This window comes from Rattus rattus, chromosome 17, assembly GCF_011064425.1.
Source record: "Rattus rattus isolate New Zealand chromosome 17, Rrattus_CSIRO_v1, whole genome shotgun sequence".
Lineage (NCBI taxonomy): Eukaryota > Metazoa > Chordata > Mammalia > Rodentia > Muridae > Rattus > Rattus rattus.
In genome coordinates, this window is record NC_046170.1 from 6,950,622 (window position 1) to 6,970,017 (window position 19,396).

The following is a 19,396-nucleotide window of genomic DNA, read 5'->3' on the forward strand; positions in this document are numbered from 1 at the left end:
ATGAAACTTCTGACCACAAAGGTTCAACTAACGGGTTATCTTTCCTGGCTGTTCACATCAGCTATGCACAAAAGCTTTCTACCCCTCATCCAATCTGAAGTCAATTTCTACACTAAATCTGAGAGAAAAGAAAGTGGGAAATAGTTTTGAACATGTTGGAACAGGAGACAAGTTCCAGAATGGAACACTCTCATTCTAAGTTCAGCAATTGATAAATGGGACCTTGGGAAACTAAAAGGCATCTGTAAAGTGAAGGACACTGTCAAGAGGACAAAATGGCACCCTACAGATTGGGCAAAGATCTTTACTAACCCTACATCTGACAAAGGGCTATCCAATACATATGAAGAACTCAAGAAGTTAGATTCCAAAAAACCGAATAACCCAATTAAAATCTGGGGTATAGAGCTAAGCATAGAATTCCAATCAAATGAATCTCAATTGGCTGAGAAGCACTTAAAGAAATGTTCAATATCTGCAGTCATCAGGAAAATGCAAATCAAAACTATATACCAAACAGAATGGCTAAGATCAAAAATTCAAGTAACAGCACATGCTGGTGAGGATGTGGACAAATTAGAACACTCTTCCATTGCTAGTGGGATTGCAAACTAGTACAACCACTCTCAAAACCAATCTGGTGCTTCCTCAGATATTGTAAATAGTTCTACCTGAAGACCCAGCTACATGGGTCCTGGGCATATGACCAAAAGATGCTCTACTATACCAAAAGAGACATGTGATTCATTATGTGCACAGCAGCTCTATTCGTAATAGCCAGAAACGGCGGGATGAGGGGTCCCATCCTCTCAGAAGAGAAGAAGAGGGGAGCTGGAGAGATGGACTTTGTGCAGGGGGGACTGGGAGGGAGCAGTGTTTGGTATGTAAACTAATTAATCAAAAAAAAAAGAGTTTTAAAAGTAAGTGTCTGTTTCTCATCTCCATTTTCCTCTCTTTTTACTTGTAGCATTGCTAAGTTCTTTTAAGGAACACAACACAAATGAGACTATGACAAAATAAAACATTTTAAGGCCAGTTTTAAGAAAATAGGGTCAGAAACATAAAGTTATGATGTATTTTCTGATACTTCATTTGATTCTTTGCAAAAAGAAAGTATATAATTTCAGAAAAGTAAATAAAAAGCAAAGCAAAGCAACAAAACAAAGGCAAAAAACAACACCAGAAAGTATGCAAAGACAAATAAAATATCTTTACAATTTTTATTTTTCTCTATACATTATATAGTGGTCAGAGTTTCCCACTCCCTCATTTCCCACCAGTCCCTCATCATCCTGCCTCCTCTCGAATCCACTTTCCCTCATTTCTTTTCAGAAAAGGGCAGGCCCATCATGGATACTCACCAAACATGGCATATCAAGGTGCAGTAAGACCAGGCATCTCTTATAATATTAAATCTCGATGAGGCAGCCTAGTAGGTAGAAAATGGTCTGAACACAGGCAAAAGAGTCAGAGACATCCTACTGCTAAGAATCCTCCAAGAATACCAAGCTACACAAATGTAACACATGTCTAGAGGGCATCGGTCAGACCCAGGCAGGTTCCCTGGTTGTTGGTAGAGTCTCTGTGAAACCCTGTGAACCCAGAGCTTTTTCCTGTGGGTTCTTGTGGTGTCTCTGTCCTCTCTGTCTCCTACAATCCTTCCTCTTCATGTACAGCAGGACTGCCTTAGGTCTGTCTAATCTTTGGCTGTGAGTCTCTGCAGCTGTTTCCATCAGTTGCTGGATGTTGTCTCTCTGTTGTTATTGGGCTAAGCAAGAAAAGAAAAATACCCTGTAATGATGAACTAAAAACAAAAGAAGTCAGTAAGCCATATAGAAAATATAAATAAATATAAATAAAATATAAAATGAGACAAGTCAGATCCTCTTAGTGTAAGCATTTTACAAATAAATGTATTAACCCCTGACCCAAGCAAACATCAGAGATAGGAAGAACAGAAAAATAACGCAATAACTTTCTGTGTGCCATCTATAAAAATCATGTTAGAACCAAAGATAGAATAGTTTAAAAGTGTAAATTCATGTAAATAAACTAAATACAAAATATAGTCAGTGAAGAAAGTCATTATCTGTTAATGGAAGTTTCAATATAAGCAGAAAATATGAAATTTAAGACATTTACAGAAATAATAATAAGCAATAAAATATTTGGAAACAAAACTTACAGAATGCAGAGATAGACACTATGCTAATAATTGGGAATTTTAATATCTTGTTCTGAATAATGTATAGAAGCTCTAGACAGATGGTAAGATAAAAAGGGGCCTTAACCAATGTGGTAAGCCATCTAGAAAAGGAAGCAGTTGACAACTCTTCTGTACAATCCAAAGATAGTATGTCATAGTTCTTGTACACTTGTGACACTTTACAGCTATGCTATCTATTAGACCACAAATTATACTCAGTAGAATTCAAGGAATAGGTGTTTTATCAGCAATGTTTTCTGACAAACAACAGGGTAAAATTATTTATCAATAACACAAAGTCAGAAAATTCATTAAACAGTGCAAACTAAACAACTTGAATTTCAACCGTCAGTGGATTAAAGAAAAATCGGCAAAAATTGGAAAAAAAGCTTCACAAAGAATAAAAATTAAATCACAACCCATAAAAAATATACATGGGATGAAGCCAATGCAGTTTTCAATATGAATTTGTAACTGAAAATCATTACATGATATTAAGTAAGCAGCATGATATAGGAATAGCAGTATATATTATCTGGTGTTATGTGGTAAACATTTAAAGAACTATTAGTAAATCTATTTAAATTTCTAAAAAAGTTGAAGCTTTTGGAATATTTCCAAAACGTAGTCTATTAATAGTAATAGAACTTTCTCCAAAGTTATAAATAACTTAACCAAGAAAATGTAAATCAATATCATATGCTTAGAGCACTGAGAACAATGAATTTTGACAAAGTATTATCAACTAAATTTAGCAACATAGTAAAGAGCTTTTCTTCCAACAAGCAGAAATCCTCTAGAGTCTGCAACAATGGTCAACAAATGAAAATTATCTGTGCAATTCAACAAATTTTAAAATAAATATAAACACTTAACTACATGTTGCAGAAAAGTATTTGATAAAATTTATTCCCCTTAATGATTAAAAAATTACTTTATACATTATTAGTAGGAAGATAGCACACATTCACATATCATAAAGTCTTCTATGTGAAAAAGTGCACGGGAGACAGGCCAAGTTAATAAATTCATCAATGTAATAGGGTCCTCAGTCAAACATAAAAATCAGATACATTTCCGTAAGCTGACATCAAAACATTTTAAGAGGAAATTCTAAGAACAATTTCATTTACCATATTTTAATAATAATAAAATACTAAGATGTAACTTTAAGTTTTGTTATTTTAATTTCAAAATGTTTGTAGTGCTAAGGACTGAATCCAGGGCTTTGTCTAATGATGTGTGACACTAGGCCTTAAAAGAAGTGAGGAAATGTCAACTCATCCCAGATATGGAATCAACCCAAGACCATAGTAAGTATATCACCAGAGTTCAGTTGTTGAATCAGTGAGATTTACTAAGGTTATTACAGGCTTCTAGGTGTGGGGACTTAGAGGATTACAAATGATTCAAAGATAGCACCTTAGGAAATAGTTCGCAAATCTAGAAACCTGATGTTCACCACACATCTTAAAGGTTTGGAGAGGATCTCTTCCAGGGAACTCAGTTGGTCTTGCTATATCTAGGAAGTATCCTACATCATCTGTTCGGTTTCAGAAATTTCCTAAAGCTTTTGAATTATTTCCTTTTTGAACTTCACCAGATTCCATGGAGGACAGACAGTTCCCTTTCCTTTAGAACAAAATACATGGCAGGACCTAGGAGGAGGAAAAAACTAGGGAAATCAGTGGTTAGAATATATTTATATATGGAAATGATAGCGATATCTCATTTATAGCACAATGCTTTCATTATATAATACAATTTTAATTTCTTGTTAAAAATAGCTAAATAAGTCAATTTTGTTATGCTCACAAATTTGGTGGTAAGAACCATTAACCAGTCACTTTCCCCCTTAAGGGAGAGGACATTCACCATGGAATAATCAAGGGTGTCTTCTACGTGTGATGGAAGCTTTCCTGGAATTGCAAAGCTTTCTCATTTAGAAGAGAAAATGATGATTATAGAAACCAGGTGTAATATACGTTTTGGGATTATAAAAATGTATGCAAAATGATGGGACTTTGGGCTCTGGATCCAAAGTATGAAAGATTTAAATTGGTCCTAGACCAACCCTCAGGATTCTACTCAGTCCAAAGGTGAGATTGCTTGGCAATTTAAAAATGTGTAGCCCAAAAGCTCAGAATTTCGAAGATACAATTCACAGAACATATGAAACTCAAGAAGAAGGAAGACCAAAGTGTGGATGCTTCAGTCCTTCATAGAATGGGGGACAAAATACTCATGGGAGGGACAAACAGTGGAGCAGAGACTGAAGGAAAGGCCACCAGGTGACTGCCCCATCTGGGGACCCATCCCACATGCAGCCATCAAACCCAATCACTATTGCTCAGGCCAAGAAATGCATGCTGACAGGAGCCTGATATGGATGTCTCCTTAGAGGCTCTGCCAGAGCCTTACAGATATAGATGAGGATGCTTTCAGCTAACCATCGGACTGAGCACTGGGATTCCAATGGAGGAGTTAAAGAAAGGACTGAAGAAGCTGAAGGGTTTGTGACCCCATAAGAAAGAACAACAATATCAACCAACCAGACACCCCAGAGCTCCCAGGGGCTAACCCGCCAACCAAAGAGTACACATGGAGGGACCCATGGCTCCTGCCACATATGTAGCAAAGGATGACATTGTCAGGTATCAATAGGAGAAACCCTTGGTCCTGTGAAGGCTCCTTTTCCAAGTGTAGAGGAATGCAAGGGTGTTGAGTTAGGAGTGAGTGGGAGGGGGTGGGCATCCCCATAGAAAAAGGGAGGTGAGGTGGGATAGGGCAGAACTTGGAAAAAGGATAACATTTGAAAAGTAGATACATAAACTATCCAATAAAAAATGAGCTCTGATGTGGAGGTATGTGATTCTTATGAAAGAAGAGCAGATTTATCAAATGTCTGGGTGGAGAAGTAGCATCATAACAGGGCAGGGCACGAATCCAGTGAAGTAAAGTCCACTATGAAAGAGTAGTGTTTCTAAAACTAATAGCAAATACCTACAATGTGCCACTTGCAATAACACTCCTTTCTAAAATGGAGAACTGGATTAGAGGCAATGTGGTCATAGACTACTGAAAAAGCTTGATCATGTTTTTCCTATCCCTTCGTTCTTGTGTTGTATGAAAATGGCATTTTGTCTACATTAAAGAAGAAATACTATTTAATCATGACAAAAAGAGAATGAGTAAGCATAAGATTGAACCATCTATGAAGTCCCATATTTGCATTTATTATATTCATTAACACATGTACAATTAACACATTCCTGAAAAAATCATTACTATTTGTTTAGTACCTACTATTTGCTTAGCATTAAACAAAAAGATTCAAGATATCTTAACTGAACACATGTATATTTAATTACGTAATGACAGCCCTTTAGATGTGAGTTGCATATTTTTTAAATGCAAAACCATATCTAACTTCCAGAAAATAATATATAATTCTTTTTCGATGGTGTTTAACAGTGTGAAGGATTTAGCAAAGGGATGCCAATCCCATATTTAATTCCCAACACTAGACAAAATATTAAAAGCATTTAAATTAGTATTTCTTCAGTGGAAAATGTTTTACTGGATTCATGCTATAGCTTATGAGTCAGCAAGCCCTGTATGTGTAAGGTCATCAGTGTGTGAATCTTAATCACAGATAGGTTTGGCGCATATATGCCTGTGTTACACATGGACACAGAGAGGTGCTCTTAAAATGCAACTCTGCTAGAGATGAAGATTTCTCTCTCCACAAACCTCCAAAACCTCATCAGGAAGAACTCTAGAATTCTTGTGCCAGTTTCAACTTTCTCATCACGGTCTCACTGGCTGAAGTGGGAAATAGAAAGGATAATATCAGAGTTGGAGAACCAAACCTGTCCTGAAGAGAGTGACCCAGAGAATGAATGGTCAGAAGAGAGTGGATCCAGGGCACTCTTTGAATCTGAGGGCTAGCCTACTCTTTCTTTGTTTGCTACATGTTCATACTCTGTCAGTTCAAAATAATTTACCATAAAAGACTACACTGGTTTCCAAATTCAGTCACCTTTATGTTCTCCAGATTGTTACTTTGAGCTACTAAAACATTTTGGTAGTTGCAAAAATCCATTTTAAATCCTGCTTTCAACTTTGGAAACACTTGAAGATGTGCCTGAGGAGAAGTATCAAATGCATCTCTTCCTGGACTCTCCCTGTTGCTTAACAAGTAATAATGCTAGAACAGAATGATTTCTCTACGGCCACATAATATTTCCAGGATCTATGACACAGACTCCCACTTGACACTAACATTTACTTCATTTCCTCCAGTAACAGGTTTCATTAATTTTATATTAAAAACTATCAATATAATCACCTTGCTTTGTCAATGGGAAAGACAAAATCCAGTGAAATCATAAGAGGATAATAGACTGTTTTAGTCACATCAGACAAAGTGAAGCTAGCTAATTGTCACTTTTAGGATGATTAAATTATTTTACTAATGGCATTCTAGATGAATGAGGCCAGATTGCCCTGTTTTTAAATGCATTAATGATCTGATTTAATGTTTCCTTGAGATGTCAAAAAGTAAACAGATGGATGTTTAAAAGAAGTACTCGGATATGAGCATCAGATGTGTGAATTTTAAGCCAGTCTCTGTTTCTTTGTTTGTTCTAATCCTTATTCATATTCAGAAAAGGATTTCGGGACAAGAGTGAAATTCAAAGATCTGTAGCAATGCTTATAGAGCATTCTATGCAACCAGCCATGACTCTCTGAAGAAACCTCTTACAGAAAAACAATTTACAGAAGTGCCTGTTAACAGAAAGTCAAACTTATAAGAGTGAGTTTCTCATTTTTCTTCATATAGTGAGCTTTCATTTAAGAGTAAGGTTAAAAAGTTTCTTAATGCAAACTTCAGTGAAACACGGTGCACCTTTCTCATACATTCTGTGATAAAAGGGAATAAGAGGCTGATTGCATGATGTGCAATGTCCTTTACAATATTGCATTTGTCCAGCATTCATTCTTTTAAATTACTGATAAAAATGCAAGGCTTTCCTAAAGACAAATTATTGCTGAAGCCCACAAGAGGAAAGGACATACTAACGCACATTGCAAAAAATTGTGAAAGCTATAAAAACAGCAGGTGTGTGTTATCTTGATGTTATCAGTGCATTTGGAGTGGGATTCAGGACCCATTCACATTGTGGATGTTTATTTAAGGTAAGGAATACTTCTTTCACATCATTAACCATGTTTGATTATTAAATTCATGATGATTATTAACTCGGAGAAAACAATAATATAAATATGCATTCACACATAATTATTATGCATAAATAAATAATTGCCTTTATAACCCAAGAAAGACTCATTTGGGAGCATGAATTTAAAAATGGCTGACACTAAGGAGAGAGTTTCTGCTCTTGATTGTGATCCAGTATGCAGAGAAAAAAGGAGTCATTGACTATGATGAAGTCATAAAATCCTATTACCTCAGTGCGTAAAATGTTACTTTAATTTTTTTCTTTGAAAGATTATGTTGATTACAAAGTTCTTCTACCTTGCTGCTGAATGAGAAGATATATCTAAAATTTTGATTATTAAAGTGACTTTTTTGAATAGAAGTTTTATATATTATCTGCCCAAGACTGTAGCACAAAATTCATTATTGCAAATGGTAAGATAGAGAAAATGCAAAGAAGTGCAGGCCAACAGGAGCCAGATGTAGATCTGTCCTGAGAGACACAGCCAGAATACAGCAAATACAGAGGCGAATGCCAGCAGCAAACCACTGAACTGAGAACAGGACCCCCGTTGAAGGAATCAGAGAAAGGACTGGAAGAGCTTGAAGGGGCTCGAGACCCCATATGAACAACAACGCCAACCAACCAGAGCTTCCAGGGACTAAGCCACTACCCAAAGACTATACATGGACTGACCCTGGGCTACAACCTCATAGGTAGCAATGAATAGCCTAGTAAGAGCACCAGTGGAAGGGGAAGCCCTTGGTCCTGCTAATACTGAACCCCCAGTGAACGTGATTGTTGGGGGAGGGCGGTAATGGGGGGGAGGACAGGGAGGGGAACACCCATTTGGAAGGTGAGGGGGAGGCATTAGGCGGATGATGGCGGGAAAGGGAATAACATTCGAAATGTAAATAAGAAATACTCAAGTTAATAAAAAAAAAGAAAAAAAAGATAGAGAAAATGCACATCACAAAACCATCAACTCATGACAGTTCTTACAGGCATGAAATTCATACTGAAAGATGGTGGCCATATTAACACCGGGAACATTTTTTTCTGGCAATGGATATTTTATCCTTTAACTTTTGTTATACTAATAAAATCATAAGTTCATTCAAAGAATAACATTTTGGGTTTCCTTCTAAAAATGTAATGAAATTATGAGATGTACATTAAAAATAAAGGTGTAAAATAATAGTATTCTTTTCTACCTAATTAGAAAAAAAATATAATTTTCAGTATAGGAAGAATTTATTTATATGGATAATATAGTTTTTATATAACCGCAGATAAGTTGTATGAATTGGGAAAGATTTCTTTTAATCAAAGCCTAACTTTGTTGGAAAGAAGAATAAATAAAACTTGCAAATATTTCATCATATCATATAATTTTATTCATCAAGATTAAACGTACAGGTGGAGGACAGCCAAAGCCCCCAGTCCTGAGGAGTTGAAATCTGTAATCAGAAGGTCCATAATTAGTCTGTGTAGTCATAGCAACTCAGTATCTAACCACAGATAGAGAAATTAGTGTGCCAATTCCATGTTCTGAAGAGTATGTGATCATTGAAAATATTCACATACAGTTAACTACTTTTATATTTGTGTATGTTTGCATTTGTGCATATATATTTATCAGTAGTATACCTATGTGCATATAATTTTATTATTTGTTTTCTGAAACTTTTCCTGGAAAACTGAATTAAATCATCCAACTCTTTCTTAATACTCAGCCCTTAGGGCTCTGAAGAAAGCAATGAATTGTACTATTCTATTAATTTAATATATGTCTTTTATACGTTTATAACACATTTACAAAATTTTTTCTATGCAGCTATGACGTGATATGTATAGTTTGACACTTAAAATAAGTTGATTTTTTTATTTAAATGTCAGCTCATCTTTTCCTTAGATCTACATCATTGGTTGTTTAAGCACAGAAATGTGTGTTTGGTGACGATTTATTATTGTCGACATGTATACACCTGACTTTGGACCCTGACTTGTAAGGAGGGAGCCCATATGGTACCAATAAAAGAATCAGTATGCACAAGTGGTACACACACTTATTGACTGCACTGTTGACACTGAATAGATGATTACAAATTTCATGACCTTTCTTTACCACAGAAGATACAGATTGATATAACAATGTTTATCATTATTCCAAAAAGTAAGCGAAAGGTTTTTTTCTTTTTTCATTATTCATTTGGATAGTTACTAAGGAACTCACAAGTCTCCTTTATCATTCTAGGAGAAAACTCATGAGTAAAATGAGGCTGATGGCCAATTTTAAAAAGAATACTCTGGCGGGAAAGATTGATAATAAAATTTGTAATGACTGTGTTAATTGTGTGAAGAAAAGGACAGTGCTATATTAGTTTATGTTTATAAATCTCAGCTGCCACCACCAGGTCCCAGGAAGTAGACAGGTAATTTTAAAATGTGAAAGGAGTCAGAAAAATGATCGGAAACAGAATGAGGAAAATTGGATGATAAACAGTGCCTGTACACAGCCTGTGTCAAGAGGACAAAAGTGTGGTCTTGGTGTTTGGGAGGGAAAGATATTACTCAGCCTCAGCCAAGATATTGTCTTTCCAGAACACTAGTCTCCTTATATTCCTCATTAGACCCAGAAATTAGTGTGAAATTGTGAATTTTCCTTCTTTTAGACATAGGCTAATACAATTTTTTTTGCAATCTGAAACATTTTCATGCCTTATTAGAAAAAAAAAAGACTATGCCTGGTCTCTGTGAACCCAACGGTGTGTACAGGTAAAAGGCTGAAGTACACTAGAAAGAATGGAATCCTAGGTGTTCCTACAATGGACAGAGAAATCTGTTCACTGAAATCGCGATTTTGTGTTCCCAAGCCCGCAGGATCATTGAAGTGACTTCAGTGGAGAATATGCCATCTGGCTACTGGGAGTCAGGGTCTCTTAGGTACTTGAGATTGTCTAAAAACTTGAGATCCAACCCAGGTTGGCTGAAAATCTTCTTCTACACTACGTATTGCCCTTTTAGGAACCAACTGACCACTTTAGAATATAACGAGTATAATAAGCACAAGTGACAAGGATCGCAGGGAAGAGGACTTTAGCAGAGCCGAAGACGTGGCAGATTGGTTTCCAAGTGCAAGAGAACAATACTATAAAGAAGCCACAGAAGAACAAATATTAATTGTATTGCTAATTTTAATAAGTGGTATAGGAAAATTTAACTCAGAAAAACAAGCAGACATCATGAAATGTCTTTAAGCAATTCTTCTTACTTGAATGTATTTTAAATAAAGCGACACTAATAAATGGCATAGATCCAGTATGGCCTTAATACTATACATGTGAAAATTGACTTTTACGTTTTGTACAGCCAGAGTCACTATATCAGTACAAACTTTGAGTTGGACAAACATAAATACATCCAGGACAGAAGCATATTTTTCCCTAAAAATAAATCTAGGAAGTACCCTGCATACTGGGCAACAGACCCTTTAGAATGACATATTTTTATGTTTACACCAAGATGAACCATTTAGTAGTGCTTGCCTATTTGTTGTTGGGTGTGGTTGCTTCTTTATCTTTACTCTTCTATAATTCAGGCTATATTTTCACATATAAGTCTGAAGTGACATTAAAGTTTAAAGAATGTTTAAAGTGCAAACCTGACATAAACACTACACCATTTCTATCATCGATGATACTAATATTACTTTTAACCTAGCACGTAAAATAAAAATTTAAATTTGTTGCCAGGGAATAGAAAGATATTTAAAACACAATGTGGCTCAAATGACCGAATAAAGCCAACAGGATACAGTGAGTACCATTAATGTTTATTAATACTGACTGTGTGAGAAAAGATTCACTTATGTAAATATTTTGTGCTAACTCCCCAATGTCGTATGTCTAATGAGAACATGAGCTGTAATATAAATGGAGATATACTTATCTTAAATATGATGCCATGCAGAAGAAGTCACAGCTTCATAATTTCCCATCTAAGCCTCCTCTTCTAAACTTATATCAATATGATAAATATTATATTCCAAAGGAACATTCAGAAGGAACTTTTACTTACTAGGTCTTTCTTTTCTTTTTTTTCTTTTTCCTTTGTTGTTTTGTTTTGCTTTTTTGCAGTTGCCATATTTTTCATTCAAGTGGAGTGTAAGATTGGGATAGAACGCACTACTAAATTGAACAGGTACTCGTTTTAGTTTGGACTTCTTTCAGCTAAATCCTATTCACCTTTCCCTGTCATCCTTTATTTTCCTTCACTTGTCCCAGTTCTCATGTATTATATCATTTAGAATCACAAGAAAGCCTTATTAGGAAATCAAAGTTGAGGTAGCAATCCTTACTACATAATAGAAATGGAAATTGGAAGGAAAGACTAAAAGAGTTTATCTCAAAACCACCTGTCCTATGTATGGTGTTGTTACTTAAAAATTACTGACTGAAAAAGCATCCAGAATGTCTTTGCCCTATTTATTCATTCCTGTACTTGCTACTTAATATCTTAACATTTGAAACCCTTGCTAAAATCTGTGTGGTTTTGATCTCTGTAGATTTGTAACATGGAAAGATTGGAGAGCACTTCGGGATCTCTGTGTGGCTGCCCATATGCCTTAGGAAAGGGATCATGAGAATACACAGTCACCACTGAGGCAACTGAAAATGAGAACCACACATTCAACTTGCAAGTACTTATTGAGATGTCCTAGAAATTCAATTCATGCTTGACATAATTCCAGCAGCCCAATATGAAACAAGACATATCTTATTTATATCATATGAGTCTCTCCAGCAGCTTCTTCTAAAAATTCGCACATAAAATTTGAAGACTTCCTGTCAGATGAGTTTTCAAAATAAATGTCTTATTTTTATGTCTCCAACCTAAAAGTTATAGCACCGTAAGGAAACTGGAAGGCGTCTGAATATGAAAGTTAATAGCATAATAAATGCCACGCAAAATGGTTATAATTCTGCAAGTGCAAAGAAAAAAAAATCTTAAGGAATTGTTCTTTTTCCACCGCAAAAGACTGGGTGGGAAAAGATAATGATTTAGGGGTAGAAAAACAAAATTAAGCAAACAAAATCAGAATCCCACTGTCATGTCTGCTGCTTAAGGGACACTCCATTCCAGTCTTCTTCTCTGTAAATATTAAGCAACAGGAATTACATCCTTTATTCTAATTTATCATTGCCTCAATAAAATAGTTTGCATATATTTAAATCCAGAAGCCTGTAATTAAAAATAATTGTATCCACTTGATAACAATTAATGGCTCAATGTGCCTGTAACAACTCCACAAAATTTAAAGTCCTGATTACCTCTATCTCTTTTAAGAGTTATTGAAATATACTTTTTCAATATTCTCCTCCTTTGCTGATGCCACAGAAAATTATTCACCTACATTTCTTCATCACAGATTAATATGTATTTCCTGTTAATGAAATCCTTTCTTTGCTTTTTCACTCAGCCAAAACATCTCAAAACCACTTCCTGTATCCAGTAGTTCCAATTTTTCCTTATATTTCTTGAGACTGCTGAATTGTATTCTGATACCTGGAGAACAAATATTTTTCATTTTATTTTCCCTGTTGCCTGTTGATGGAAACTGAGTTTTTACCTTCCACAGTTGAGTTTTGTGAATGAACTTTTTCTAGAAGCATATGCATAACTTTTTGTGTGAACATGTTTTCTTTTCACCTGGATTAATAATTAAGGCTGGAGCATCTGGTAGCTTATATACCTATAATATGTTTTAACTTCTATAAGATTGTTTTAACTAAAAATAATGGGAGGAAGTTCTCTGGAATAATGAGTGAAATAGGCTAAGACATTATTATGATATTTTGTGAAATCTGGTCAACAAGTTGTTCCCAAATTCTTAGCCAAATATGCCATTATGGGGCATGTTATTACAGTGCTCAGGATCAAGACGAATCTGATGTTATACAAAAGCTTTGTGATTCTGGGTATCTCTTCTCTAACTTCTACTTTTTCTGTGTAATGGCCTTTTATTTTTATTTTCAATAATGGTCTGAGCATTTTCTAGTGAATAATCATGTTCTGCTTTTCTTGTCACATCGAGCTGTTCTCATTATGAGTTAAAATCACTCTGCCATGTGCAGCTGTGACCAGCTCTGAATCCTCTGTTGAACTCAAGTCTATGACTCTTTAAAAGCAAAACCTTGGGCTGGTAAAATATACACGTATTCATCCTTATCTGAAAAGGTATTTTATTAGGTAAAGGGGTAGCTGCCACAGGCAGTGATGCCAGCCGCTAATTTTCTTTTGTAAGATGATTGGGATAAAATTCATCAGATGGTTTTGTTAAAATCAAAAGAGGGAAAGAAGTCACTCATATTACCCTGCTATCTTACTTCATTTTTTTGGAAAGGAACAGAAGTGGTAATCAGGCAGAATAGCATATCAAAGCAACCATGCCACCACTCAGATAAGTTTTCAGTTTGATGGTTAGCTCCAGTTTTGAATTTTCTAAGCAAATAAATGTATTCAAAAACTTTACTTAATCTATATATGATCATAGTTAGCTACTCAACTTAGTAATCAGAATGCTTGTTTGTTTTTCTAGAAATTTGAGGTAAGAAATAGGTATAGAGAGTGTCCGTATAAATGCAATGTATACTCCAGAGAGCCTACGAACAAAATATCATAAAGAAACTCATAGATGAAAACATATCAGTCCATATGAAAATCCCCCATCTCCACAACATTGTCGCAGCAGAGCGTCTCCACATTTCTGTCCTTTCATTCATGACAACTGTTCTCACGTTCAATTAGCACTTCTCCGCTTCATCTCTTAATCATCAGCCTCATTTTTCTTAGCATTTTCTAACAGCCTTTGCTCATCTAAACATAATGTACACCCTCATAGACAACATATCCAGGACTGACTACCAGAACATGCTTGGGTTCTTATTTTTACTGCAACATTACAAAGCCAGTGATTCGAGAATACAGTCATAGGGAATACAGGTTATAACCCATAGTTCCCAAGAGGAAGACATTAGCCTGGCCACATGGATCTGCACAAGGAAATACCAGGGAAGGGCAAGACAAGTGTGGTCAGTACAGTAGCAAATTTGAAAATCGGTGATTTATATGATGTACTCAGGCTCCTGAAAACAACAGGACTTTTTGATATCTTAATTATGGTCCTAGTATATCAATGTATATCAACGGTGGTAGTAGGATTAAAGAAGCCTACTAAAGGGAAGGACATTGAGGTAGCAACATAGTATTTGTGGGTTTTTAAATGCACATTCTCCATTCAGACAAGGATGTTATAATTATTTCTGAAAAATAGCTAACTCTATAGAAGGAATACCCCTGGGCATCAAACTATCATAACATGCAAAGATGAGATATCATGATTAAGATACCTCTCCCCACCCCCATTGCTTACAACACTGTATGGAAAATGTCAGTGTGTATGTTTTGTGACTGAATTCAAAAATTGTCACAATCAATTTATTGAATATAATTATGCATGTTATTTTAGCAATTTATTCTAAATTTCACTAAAAAGGTGGTATAAGTTTCCCTAATTTTTTTGGCTATAATCAAAACGGAGGCAGAACCTTGTTGAATCCAAAGTAGGGTAAGGAAGGACTGAGCTACAGCCTAGACGTCATCATTCACAGGGGCTTCAACCACAAATTGCATCCAACACAGATTTGGGGTGGGGAGCAGCTTTGGGAATTTTTTAGGCCAGGATAGTCTTGAATGCATTACATTCCAGAGAATCTTAATCTTCTGTCTGTACCTGCTAATTAATGCTCAGAGTGGTAGACTTAAAGACATATGCCCCATGCCTAATTTATGCAAGCCTTAGTTTTGAACCCATTGCTCATTAATCCCAGCCAAAGAATATAAAAATTGAGCCAAATCTCCTGTTCTAGATCCTATTCCTCCCTAGTTGACATAATCTTCCGTATATGTTTTCTGTGTAAAAGAATAGCTTACGAAGCAACATGACAAATCTGTTATCTGATCTGTAAGTTAAGCACACATACAGACACTTAGATTTAAAATCAAACTTATTACCATGCTTATACTTGAGGAAAGCATATTTAATAATATATAGTATTTTGCAATACAAATTGCATGTAAATATCTTTGAAATATCATGTTCTGTTTCTCTAGCTCCTAGTATACTTTAGCATTCAATAAACATTTGAGGAATACCACATGAATAAAGCTTGTCATTATTATTATAGAGGCTTTCCTTAAAAAAAAAATAAATGTTTCATCTGCACAGGCCATTTTCTCCAAAGTTTAGGTGATGGACTCAACTGAACTCTATTTCTAGGAGAAAAATATCTGTAAAGGAGATTGGGAGTCCATTTAGAGAGGCATAACCACCTCCTTTGAACTCTGTCACTAAAAATTGCTTCATTTCTCTCAACACATGCTTCTCCAATCTCATTTGAAATTCAGCGGCTAAGAAATGAAATAGGGTTTAACATTCTTGCAGAGCTAAGCTTTTGTGTCCACTGTAAGAGTCTTCATTTCTTCCTTTCTTTCCTTTTCAAGTTTCATTGGGTTTGTTTGTTTTGTTTTCGGGCAGACCCAGCTTTCTTCCATGGTGTGCCCACAAGCTCTCCCTGCCTTTCAATCAAGCACATAAATGAGACCTGAGCCTTTGAATGAGGATACAAAGGAATAATGTCACCACAGCATAATCTCCACACACACACAAAAGATGCTGAGGTTGATTGAGCTCCCATGTGGCTAATCCTCACCTCCCCCACAAGTGCTTAAGTGGTATTAAGGAAAGAACCGGGCCTTCCATTTTCTGGACAACCAAAGGCCTCATTCATTTTTCCACCATAGAATTTCCTGTGTTTAATATGATTGGCACACGTTTATGGCTGTTTCTTCGCTATCGTATGAGATCCTCTATCACAATCATAGTCAACATAAAATTCAACAAACAAATATTTAGTGCTAATTAATGCTGCATCAAAATAAAGGTCCCCAAACTGTTATGAGTCACATTCATGAAAGTTATGAAGTTTGCGCATGGATTGAAATACGCTCGTGAGTTCATGTAAAATAGACTTCAAGACCTTATCCAATATGGTGCACATTCTGCTTTTTATTGCTGTCATTTATTAATTTTTTAATAGGCTTTCATCCAGAGAAGTTTGTTTGTGGAAGATTTCCAGTTTACATAACAGTGGTATTTTCGGCAACAAAAAATATATATTATGACAGATATGCTCCATGAAGAAATATTTTCTTCTTTTTTTGGTCGACTGTTCTGGGTTTTGGTGTTAATTAAATATAAATATTTTGTCTTAATAATCATAAATGTATTTTGTCAAGAGTCGCCACAAAATATTAGGCATACGAGCCAAACCTTGTAGAATTTTCAACAACTGTGATGAAGTTAGTTGGGGAAGTAGAGGGTAAGAGTGGTGAGAAGGAAGAAAGAAAGATTGAAATGAAACTTTGTATTTGCATCAAAAACTTTCAACAATGCTAAGAAAGATGACTTCGGGGTCTGGGAAGCCAATAGCATCCTATCAAATTACATGACTTCCCCTTTTTTAGAGAAACAATTGATTTAAAAAAAAAAAAACTGTCTTTTCCCAATCTTTATAGAGGAAACCTAAAGTCCATGCCCAGGTTACTTGTTTTACTGCTTTTAAATAGCAAGGTATTACAATTTATGTAAAAATAAAAGAGTACTTCCTAGAAAGGTAAAGAAAACAGTTGGCATAAAAAATATTGTGCCCCTGACTTTTGACTTATTGAAGAAAGGTGGTATATTTTTAGCACTATTCACTGACATGATACTAAGTTGGGTAGGAACGAACAACTTCTTCTAGTTTGAGTGATTAGACAGTGGTCCTGGACAGTGAGGCAAGCAGGTGTCAAGATGAAGAAGCTATGCACAAACTGTAAGACAATCTTCCATCAACAAAGGAGAAAATAAGAACATAAGAAGAGAAATATGGTTATGATAGGAGTTACTGATATTTGATATTTTTCTTTGAGAAAATATTAATATGTAATCCAGGGAAGGCTGAACAAAAGATTCATGGATGTTTGCTTATTTCTATCCCCTTGGGTTCCTGAATTGTTTATATCTTTAGTCAACTTGGAACAAGATTTAAAACTTAATAAACTTTGAAAAAGTATGGTATATAGCTCACAATAATTATGTTATTAATAATACATAAAATATAACAAGTTGTTATACAATGGAAAAGATTTATGTTGTATCTTTAGAAAAATGTATCATCCCAACTTTTTTTTTCTGCCAGGCTTATGAGTAATGATTATATGTTAGTAGCAACTTGGTTGGTACTACTTAAAAATGCTATGTTGTACCTGTTTGATAGGTCTCCCACTATCAACGTAAGCGTCAGCACCAAAATATCTCCTGTGAACTAGGATTTCAGGACATGCGGACTCAGATTGTAATGCAGAATACTATATCCTATTTATCATTTGAAGTTCTTTTGGAAAAGAACACATCAGATTTATTGCTAGCAACATCACTTTAGTTGCTTTCTTGAACACGACAAGCATTCCCAACTCCAGACATTCTCTGCCCTATAAAGATATTCAGAACTTATGAATACCTAACTGTTCTGGCTTCATTCTCCTGGAATACTTATCAAATAACTCCTGAAAAAAATAACATGTTTTGGAGAAGAATATTAATGTTTACACTTTCTAAAAGCCACAGAGAGGCTCCTACTTTAAATGAATCTCAAATTGTTAAAAAATTATAAAGAAATGTGGTAGTTTGAATAAGTTTGGTCCCATAAATGTATGTGTTTGGGTGATTGGACCACATGGAATGGCACTGCAGGTATGGCCTTGCTAAAGGAAGTATGACACTGTGGGGATAAACTTTGAGGTCTCCTGCGCCTATGTTTCACCCAGTATTGAATCGGAGCCTCCTCCCAGCTGCTGGCTAAAGACGGTCCTGTTTTGCTGCCTGCGGATGAACATGTAGAACTCTCAGCTCGTTCAACACCAACTCTGCCTCCATGCTGCTCTGCTTTCCACCATCATGATAACAGAATAAACCTCTGAACCTATAAGACAACCTCAATGAAATGTTTGTCTCTTTAAGAGTTGCCAACTCAAGGGGAGGGCCCAAGACCTGACACCATTAATGAAGCTATGGGGAGTTTATAAAAGGGACCTATCATGACTGCCCTCCAAAAGACCCAACAAGCAGCTCAAAGAGCCAGGTGCAGATATTTGCACCCAACCAATGAAAAGAAGCTGTTAAATTAGGGAAAAGCTGGAGGCAGCTGAGGAGAAGGGCAACCCTGCAGGAGGACCAGCAGTCTCAGTTAATCTGGACTTCTGAGATCTCTCCGGCACTGGATCACCAACCAGGCAGCATACACCAGCTGAGATGAGGCCTCCAACACACATACAGCCGAGGACTCCCTGGTCTGGGTTCAGTCAGAGAAGATCCACCTAACCCTCAGGAGACTGGGGACCCCAGAAAATTTAGAAGTCTGATGGGGTGGGTGGGGTGGGGACATCCTTTTGAAGACATGGGGAACGGGGTGGCAGGAAGGAGGTATGGGGTGTGTGGAACTTTCGCGGGGGTTGGGGTAGGGGTGGACCGGGAGGGAAATAAAATCTAGAGTGTAAAGTTAAATAAGTTTTTTTTTAAAAAAAGAGTTACTTACCTTGGTGATGATGTCTCTTCGGAGCAATAAAACTCTAAGCAGAATTATAGCACAGATAAAGTAAAAACCGTAAAGTACTAAATGTAGACAAAGATTCTTAAGCAGTATACTGCAGATGGGTAGTAACATGTATTGCTAACATAATTCTGTTTTGTTTAGTACTTCATAATGTTAAAAACCCAAGTATTAAATCACTAGTGTTTCTTAGATCCATAACCATGTTGTTATTATAGAAGAGAGTCAGAGTATTGTTGTTTTTTCTATTT